The sequence below is a fragment of the Uloborus diversus genome, chromosome 10 (genome assembly GCF_026930045.1).
Source record: "Uloborus diversus isolate 005 chromosome 10, Udiv.v.3.1, whole genome shotgun sequence".
NCBI lineage: Eukaryota > Metazoa > Arthropoda > Arachnida > Araneae > Uloboridae > Uloborus > Uloborus diversus.
Genome location: NC_072740.1, coordinates 57,231,619 through 57,241,314, shown reverse-complemented (window position 1 = coordinate 57,241,314; position 9,696 = coordinate 57,231,619). Strand labels below are relative to the sequence as shown.

The window sequence follows — 9,696 nt, the reverse complement described above, 5'->3', positions numbered from 1 at the left end:
TGAGTATGTGGATGCTATTGATAATGATATATTGAAATGTATTTGATTGATTAGTAGCACTTCTTCCGATCGTGCTGCAGTGATTCAAAATCCAAACAAAATTGTAGGCCCTGTAGAAAACCTTGGTGGCACATCGGACTCGGTTGGTTTACAACCAAATATAAGTACACAAGATATGTACCTTCGTTTAACCTGCAAGACCTCCATTTTAGCACTCGTTTGTCATAAATACTTCCAATTGCAAAATGATCCAACCGAGATGCAGAGTTAAGATATTAAAAGTCTGAAGCGAAAATATTATTTATCGAAAAAATACGAAACGTACTTTTTGTGTGGAAAAAAAACAAGCATAAAAACAATAACAAAAATTAATAAATTAATAAAAGCGTTTACGACTGAAATTCAAGAAGATAAGATATTCAAGCTCAAAATTTTAAGGGACCGTTCTGAAAACGAGATGGAAATATATCGCCATACTACTAGACGAGCACGGATTACAGTAATTATTAAAGGGAAAAAAAATAGTATATATTTATCCCTTTCATTGCTACTGAAAAATAAAAAGTAATTGTTACTTTACTACATACAAGAATTTAAAAAAAAAAACAAAAAAAAACTTATATTAAGTCGCTATACACGCGCGCGGGTCCTGAAAACCGAGAGTGTAAAATGGTAAGTCACAAAAAGGCAGCGTTTCATGTCTCGATGAATTTTGGTAGTGCTGCCATTTTTTTTACGAAGAAAATTGCATTTTTATGTTGGTTATTTTGTTAAAATATACCTTTAGGGATCCGGGAGTGATATAAAAAATTTTTATTTCGTATTTTTTCACTATTTCGTTTTCGCTTCAAACTTGCAATAGCTTATCCCTGCATCTAATTTTAACCATTTTGAAACTGATGTAGGGGAATGCGTGGCAAAGTAGAATAGTTAAGATGACTGAGCTTTTTCAAAATGAACGAATTGGAAATTCGTTTGGAAAATTACAGTACATAAAGAAAGAGCATTGTATTTTATAATAAAACTTTCATTGAAACAACATTTTTACTTTTTGACAGTAAATTTGCACCTTCAAAAAAAAAAAAAAGTGAAAAAATTTATTTTTTTTTCCATGGGGAAAAGTAAAAAATAAAATATTTTTCTAATGGAATATTTTCTGTCCGAATATAAAAAATATTTTTGATCAAATGAATCAGTAAATAAAAGGTTCAATGAATAAATGAAAAGGTAATTAAACAATAAATGAATAATTTTAAAAATATATATTCATGAAGAAAAGTAAATGAGTGACTCAAAGAGTGAATGAATAAGAAAATAAGCGAATGAATAAATAAATAAGTGAATTACTCTATGAAGGAATGTAAATGAATTAGTTAACAAATGAATACTTGACGAATTGTACAAAATATGTAATATACAAATAACCTTATTATTAACCAAATAATACTGCACCGAATATTAGAAGGTCTCAATTAATATTTAAAATGTTAATAACACGAACTTTATCATTTTATAATAACAAAAATAATTTTTGTCTTACATCAAAACATATGTAACAATTTTGGAAAAATTGCCGGTACTATCGTATGCTTTAATCTTCGGCGGTATCTTTCCTGACTGGAATAGACTTCATGTGCTACTACGAAGTCAAAATATTACTAAATAGGTAGCGCTAAAAGCAAAGTGACCATTTCGCTTTGCCCCGCTTTTTCACTTTGCCCCACATTCTCCTACTTTAGACTGTCGGTTAATGAAATAAAGTAAAGCACAAAGATGCTGAGATAATGTTCAAATCGTGTCCAGAGCATAGATATTATTTACTAATATAGCACATCTTCCAATCATGATCCACTGTTTTAGGAATCCTTCCGATGCTTTGTGCTCGTGCTCAATATTAGCAGACGAAATGTTCTGTTGTGTATCAACTCGATATTTTCTTTCATATTGCATTAAAGGATACGAAATAAAAGTTTAAGCTTTACTCACGTATGCCTCCCTTACCCCTTCCCTCATTCTTGAGAATGCAACGTGCACTTAACTAAAATATGATGATGGTTGCCTATGTTGAACTCAAATTTTCCGATTTACTTCGTAACATTTATCTGTTTTTAATTTTGAGGTTTGTATGAAATTTCTAACAAAGTAAAGAAAAAATAGTCGGGTAAATAAGTACAATCAAAAAAGACAAATCATAGCTTTTTGGGATGACGACAAGTATCAAAATAATCCCATTTACTTCGGTAACTTAATCGATATTAATTATACCCATGCTTAAAATTAAAATGTGGAAAAATGTAATTAAAAGAAACCATTCTTTATGATTATCTTCATAAAAAATGCAACTCATATTCCTTTTGCTTTAAGTTCCTAATGATTTTTCCTGAAAGTTAGCTTTAAAAATTCCCTGACTGATACTCCGTTCTTTAAAATGGTTTCAGGGTCTTAAATGTGAATTTTGCTTTTGATATGTTGACACAAAGAAGCACTTTGATACAGCCTGTTTTTAGTGCAGTAAACTTTAATAAAAAGATCTTTATGGATAATTAATGATTTTCTTGAATTAACGAAAACTTATGCTGTCAACAAATTATAAATAATAACACTTTTGAATCGTAAGTTTCAGTGTTATATTAGCCTTTCTGACTGTTGGATAAATCATTATTAATTTAACAACGGTTGTAACGTTTTAATTTCACATATTTCAACTCTCTGTACGCGATTTCAACTTTTAAGTTGCAAATAATTATGTGCAATACATTTTAATAAAGCTATTGAATACACCATGATAGCGTACAGTAATTATCTACTGTATTGAAATCCGATCGTATCTATGGTGAATTTAAAAAAAAAGAGATATGACACTTGAATTTTAAAAGTTAATATTTGGTCCCTTGCCATACATCATTTTTCAGAAATATATGAATTTCGTAAGTCCTGACAAACTTTTCCCAAATAATTCCATGACTTTCAGAAAATCAAGGGAAAAAACAATTTTTCTCTTTGTTTTTACAGAGCTGGAAATCCGTGTTTTTGTTACATACTTTTATGTCAATAAACTTGTTTATCAGAATATAATAAGTAGGTTAACTTTTATCCTTCAAAAGGGTAATTAAACTTTCTGTTAAGTAATTAAAAAAAACTTCAAACATGAAATCAGGGGGTTATTAAGGTGATACTCTGAATGCCCTTTCATTACAAAATACGAAATCTAAATTACCTCACCAAGAACCTGTTGGATTTAGAAACTAATGTCTTTTATGCAAAGCAAAATTATGTCCCTTGTTAATGAGAAACAGTTATAATTTTAATAGGTATATAATTTATACGGTTTGTAATAGTAACGGAAGAGCAGAAACTTTGGTAATGAGAGGACAGAGAATAAGGTAACGGAAGAACATTAATCTATAAGCTGATATTGGGTTGAAATTTTAGAATCTTAACGAAGATAATAAACTAGTTTTAAGTTGGTCGTCAAATTCAAAACCTATATAAATAATATACATTCAAAAATTGGTTTGATTTGAAAACTCTTTTATTCTAAAAGTTTTATTTTACTGTTTCATGATTTTTTTTCTACCATTGTATGTGATAAAAATAGTGAAACCTATATTTAAAAACGGCAAATTTTGTAAAAATCATTTTGATATGACATATCTAAATGTCCTATAATGCTTAAATTGCGAGCAATGAGACGCAGAAAATCAAAAAGCCGTTTAAAAGGGTACAAAGGTTCTATTAAAGATGCCTTGATCTTTTTAAAGGAACAATCTGTAAATTTTTAATGCACCCTTGCATCAAATGACAAAAACTTTTTGAAGAAAAAAAGAAAAAGGTAGAAAAAATGTTTGTTTGTGCTGGTAAAATTTTTTGAATAAGCTTTTCATGTTGAAAGTATATTGAAACGACTAATCGAATTAAGTTTCAGTTAATACAGTTAAATTTATCGAAGTTGTTTATTATGTACTACAAAATCATGCAACATATTTAAACAAAATAAAGATTTATTATAAAATATCAGCATATGAATATGAAATATTATAAAGGAATACAGAAGAGATTTAATTTAAAAAAAAAAAGGTTTTTTTTAAAACCGAATTACAAAAATGAAAAATTTTAATTAAAGCATATTCCTGAAATAGTTTCGAACAGGTTTAAAGTATACGTTGATTACAGTATATATATACAAGTTTTCAAGTAGATAGAACAGCTAGAAATATTTAAAATTTCAAGAAAAAAAATTAAAAAAAAAACTGTTTAACTAAAATTTAGTTATAGCAGAAACGTGAGTTTTTTTTTTTTTTTTTCAGTTTACTTCGGAGTGAGTTAACTTAATTTTTTTGTTCCTTAACTTTAAGCAAAAGTACGTGTTTTATATATATATATATATATATATATATATATATATATATATATATATATATATATATATATATATATATATATATATATATATATATATATATATATATATATATATATATATATATATATTAGGGTGGTCCTTATTTTTGAAGTTGTAGATATTTTACACGACGCCCCCTCAATTTGTTCCATTATACAAATAAATGATCCATGCAAAATTTTAAGTCAATCCATGAGTATTAACACGTGCCCCTAGGGCCTCCTTTTTTGAGTTTCGAAGAAAAAATTGCGGATTTTCTCATTTTTATGTAAAAATAATTCTAATGTTTCATATTTAAGGTAATTTTGAACCTCAATAGATGTTGCTACTTCCAGACAACCCATTCTCTCACTTTCATTCTGTAAAATTTTACAAATTACATAGGGTACATGTACACCAATGGCCCTGGGACAGGCATACCGCTATTCGCGCTCGTTTCAAACCAAGCGGCAGGGGAACATTTCTTTCCACCAAGATGGACACAAGGGATTCTAAAGGCCATTAATGAACGGCCTAGGCCATTAATGAATGACGTTTGACAGCAACAAATTGCCTCCTCCAGGCTTTGGGGGTGTTGATTTAGAAAATTTTCTGTGTATAATAGGTGTGGCATATCGGGTCACTAGGTTTCCAAAGCATAAATATAAGTAATGACAATTATATTTTAATTCGCTGTTCTTTAGTTATGTACTTAAATGTATATGCATTCTTAAAATTTAAATTTTGAGAAATCCTCGATAACCCTACAATAAAAAAAAACTCTATTTTCCTTATCTAAAATATAAATTAAAAAAAATTCCTGATCGGAATTATGTAAAAATCTATACTTTAAACTGTCTTCTATTTCAGTGCATAGTCCTTTATTATCATCAAATTCCTCTTGCAATTCACAAGATTTAGAAACCGAAATGGGTATCTATCCTAACCTGTTGAACCTTTTTTTCTATATCTGGTTTACCACAACGCAAAAAAGCTTGACAACTATTGATATCTGCTAACATTTCATCAATGTTAGACAAATGCCATATTAGAGACAAAGATGCTGCTCATTTATTAACAGCCTATGTAAATGCGGTAAATTTAAATCCCAATAACCTAATGATCAATCGTACATCCCATAAGAGAGCAAGAGAAAATCTTCGAGAGGTAAAATCACATTTCATGAATTTAAATTTAGATTTTTTGTTATTCCCTGGGATACAAAGCTACATCCAGATGTAACTGGAAAAAAATGCCGGTAGGCTTACCATGATAGCTTTCAGGTCTAAAAGTTGAACAGCTACTCAGAATTTCTGAGATATTTCTTCAGTTGCATATGATATCTTAGATGATTGCTCTTTATTGCTAACTGTTCAAGCTGTAGTGTTTGATACAGCGGCTTACAATACAGGTCGTATAAATTGTGCATGTAATTTTTGAGAGCAAAAGTTGAACGGTGATATATTGCATTTGTATTAGTATCATCATGCACTTGAAATCGTATTGCAGAGTGTCTTTAAAGAAGTTCTTGCCTTTCTTAGTTCTAGACTCGATATTCCATTATTTAAGCGCTTCAAAATTCAAAAACAACACATACCACTTAATTTCTAAAAGACGAATTTGATGACATATTATTGTTCGTAGAAAGCGGAATTAAGAAATATTACATAGAATTCTCATAACGTGTAATAATATTTCATGGTGAAGTCTTCCCTCCTACAGCGATATGTTTTCGACAACCTGGAGCTTATCTGTGAGCCAGATGGGTAGCAAAAGGAATTTATTGTTTGAATATTTATGTATTTAGGAAACAATATAAATTGACCTTACATGAAGAGAATGCCCGTAAATGCTGTTTTATAGTTAAATGTTGTATGAAGATATGGTTTTTCGCAGTAACCCATTCCAGACCTTTTAAATTAATAAAAAGTCTAGTGTCTAAAAAACCTGCAGCGTACAAAATGATGACAAACATGCAGCAGAAGCAGTGATTGAAAAATTCCTAAACCACTTATGGTACTTAGGGGATGAACTAGTAGCTTTGTCTGTATTGGATGAGGGAATTAACTTTGAAGATTGGAAAAGATTACTTCAAAAAAATGCTTGCTGAATAGGAAGACGTGTCTGATGACTGTACAAAAAATTTCAGATAACAGTAGATGATTTGGAATACTTTCTTAGTAAAGATCTTCTTCTTTATAGAATCAATTACAAGTCAATAAAACTGTTTGATATGTTACAAACACCAACAGATGTTTTGATTCATGGCAAAATGAAGGAAGCTATTTAAAGGGAAGATATATCGTTAAAATGCTGAGAGTTGTGAATGATACAACTGAAAGAGGAGCACAATTAATCGAGGAATTTCACAATCAATTTACCAAATATGAGTCACAAAAGCAATTTAGTATTTTACAGACAGTCTATGACTATTGGGGAAAAAATGCACACGATTGATATACATTGAGAAAAGCGTACGATTAAGGTAAAGTTTCTATAGCACTATTTCTTAAAATCTTTAGACGATATGAAGTAATTAAAAAAATGAATTTTAGCGCTACCTCGCTGTAAAAATATTTTGAAAACATAGGAGAAACGATGTACGAGGTCTGAAGTAAAAACTCGAAGATTTGTGAGAAAATTATCAAAAGTGTCAAAGTTCAACGGCCTAGGGGCACGTGTTATTATTGACCAATCGAGTTCAAATTTTGCATCGATTACTTTTTATTATAGTGTCACAAAACTAGGGGGCGTCACTTGTTGAATTCCGAATTTTTTTTCCCCATATAAATAAGGACCACCCTAATATATATATATATATATTATAAAACAATACCTTACTTGCACTTTGCGCATTCAATCGCTTCCGAGTTCAAAAGCATTTTAAAAACTAGAGTTATTTACTGTGCCAAAACAAGTTTACTGGTAGGTTTGAAAAAAATAAAAAATAGAAAAAAAAAATCAGAAGTGATAAAATGTACGGATAATCCAGTGGTCACAATAGTGGCTGCATTTAGTGATCTTAGAACAGGATCCGATTAAGATGTCTGGGGGACCAAGGCCAAAATATTTTGGGGCCACCTGTATCCAAACTTTACCATTTTAACCGTTGAATAAAACAATTTTAGCCATTGGACTAACACAAGCTTTGCTATTTGGGACTCCATCAATAGTGGAACCTTAGGTCACGGCCTATTCAGTAACCAGGCCCTGTCTTAAAGTGATATTGTTTAATTGTTTACTTATCAAAAAAAATAAATAAATAAAATTTAAAGAAACCAACATCAGTTAAACGAGTTTGCGGTTAAAAGAATTTTGGACTATCGAAGTTCTACTGCGCTGCATTAAATCTGTTCTATTATAGTTGAAAAAATCCAACAAAAGCTTCATTCCAGTCAAAATTGAGTAAAATACAATTATTTCACATATTTCTTCTTGAGAGCGAAATATTCATTAAGAGAAGAGTTGGTTAGAAGATGTATGCGGAATGGATAAGGATTATTCTTTGATTTATTTGCAGATATGCGGCATCGGGTGGGATTCTCAGGAGCAGTGGTCTGTGTCTTGTTTGCTCGGCTACTATTTGCCCTATCGTACGAAGACAAACAGAAATGTTTAATGGAGTCAACGAAAGTTCAAGACATAGGATTACTGAGTTCTTTTCCAGCACAATCGTTTTTTATTGGAGGCTTGAAGAAAACGACGCAAAGAAAACGGACAGGTAAGCGAAAACTATAGATATTTTTAAAATTTAGTGTAATTTCTAGTTAAGGTCAAAGTTAGGTATAAGTTTTATATGCGTCAAGTAATGTTAGACAATGTTTCCACCTCATCCTCAGTATTGATTTTCGTTATATTTCTCCTCAATAATTTGTTCAATAATTTGCTGATTTTACAGAGCGTATTAGATACATTATTTTGTTCCTAGATGTATAACAGTATGCGGGTTACAAATTGCTTTATTTTGCGCATCCGAAGTGAAAAGGTTAATCGTTTGAATGATCATATTTTATCAAACGTTCAATAGTTTTTTAATTCAAATTTCCGTATAATATTTCTCTTTTATGATGCGACGTTTTCTGAAAGTTAGGTCAAGTTTCTTGGTAAATTCTGCTTGTTATGAGCCAAACACCTGTTAAAGAGATTGGCATTTTAGAAAGAAATCTAATCATTTTCGTGAATTTGAAGGATACTTTTAGGAAAACCATCGAATGTCGGTGTGCCAAATAAAGTCACATAGACTAACAAGATCCCCTCCTCCATTTTTGATGTAGTACGTGTAACAAAAATTCTCTAGGTCGTGATTTCGTCATCATCAAAAAGCTTAACTGATGATAAAGCATTATCAACAAGCAATTTGTTATCACCAGGCAACAGTGTAGCAAAAGATATTACAGAAGAGTTTTGTCTTAACTACCTGATCTTATTTTACAGTAACTTTTGTTTCTTTATGCTTCACCGTAGCTTACTAGTATAAAAAAAGTTTTTAATGTTCTAAAAGCCTAATTTATGTAGTTGAAGAATTGAAAGAAAAAAATATATTTGTGTAGCGTCATTTTTTTCCTGTGATTTTATAACTTGTAAAAGTAGATTGTGCCCCAATATGAGCATGGCTCGTCTTTTTAAAAGGATTCGGTGTGTTTATTTGAACACTGGAGTATCTGGGGGAGGATATGATCCTGTGGTGCATATGCAGCACTACACATATATGCACGAAATGTGCACAGGAGTCACTAAAAGAGAAAATAACGAAATATCAATGCCCGAATGTGAGGGTTGATCTTTCTCCTTTCCATTGAAGTAAACATAGGGTTTTTGATAATGTTTCTGAATTTATCAAATGTGGTTTAATCTGTTTTTGTAGTAACAATAAGAAAAAAAAAGCGTTTTTTTTTTAGTTCGGTGGTACTTTTTGACCCTTTTTTTTCTTCAACTGGTCAAATCTTACCATTTAGTTTCATTTGATGGTGTAAGAATTTGTAACCTGTATACAACATTCAATTAGTTTTAAAAAGAAATCCTTTCAATTCAAATGATAGAAGGTTTCTGTTCTTAACTTGCAATCAATTCCTTGATATTAATTTGAAGCACTACCTGTTATTGCATTATCATAATTAAACTAAACACAGTTGAAAATTGCTTTTCTCATTTGTTAGAAAACTTATTAAGATATTCAACTCCTTTCTAGATTTCAGTATTTATTTTATTGTACCTGAAGTACTTTTTATTTCATAATATGAAACTCAATAAAATAAGGACCTAAAGAAGGCAAATGTGGTAGAAAACGTATCAAATCAAGGACGTTCACAGATACT

The 9,696-nt window shown here is 30.3% G+C and overlaps 1 long non-coding RNA gene across 1 annotated transcript in view; it reads left to right on the top strand.

Moving 5' to 3' along the window:
- Nucleotides 1–7,987: 7,987 nt before the first annotated feature.
- The window catches only part of LOC129231798 (uncharacterized), a 40,524-nt gene continuing 38,815 nt past the window's right edge, over nucleotides 7,988–9,696 (top strand). Inside the window, exon 1 of the long non-coding RNA XR_008581298.1 lies at nucleotides 7,988–8,102. This is a non-coding gene — a long non-coding RNA (uncharacterized LOC129231798). The remainder of the gene's footprint in view (nucleotides 8,103–9,696) is intronic.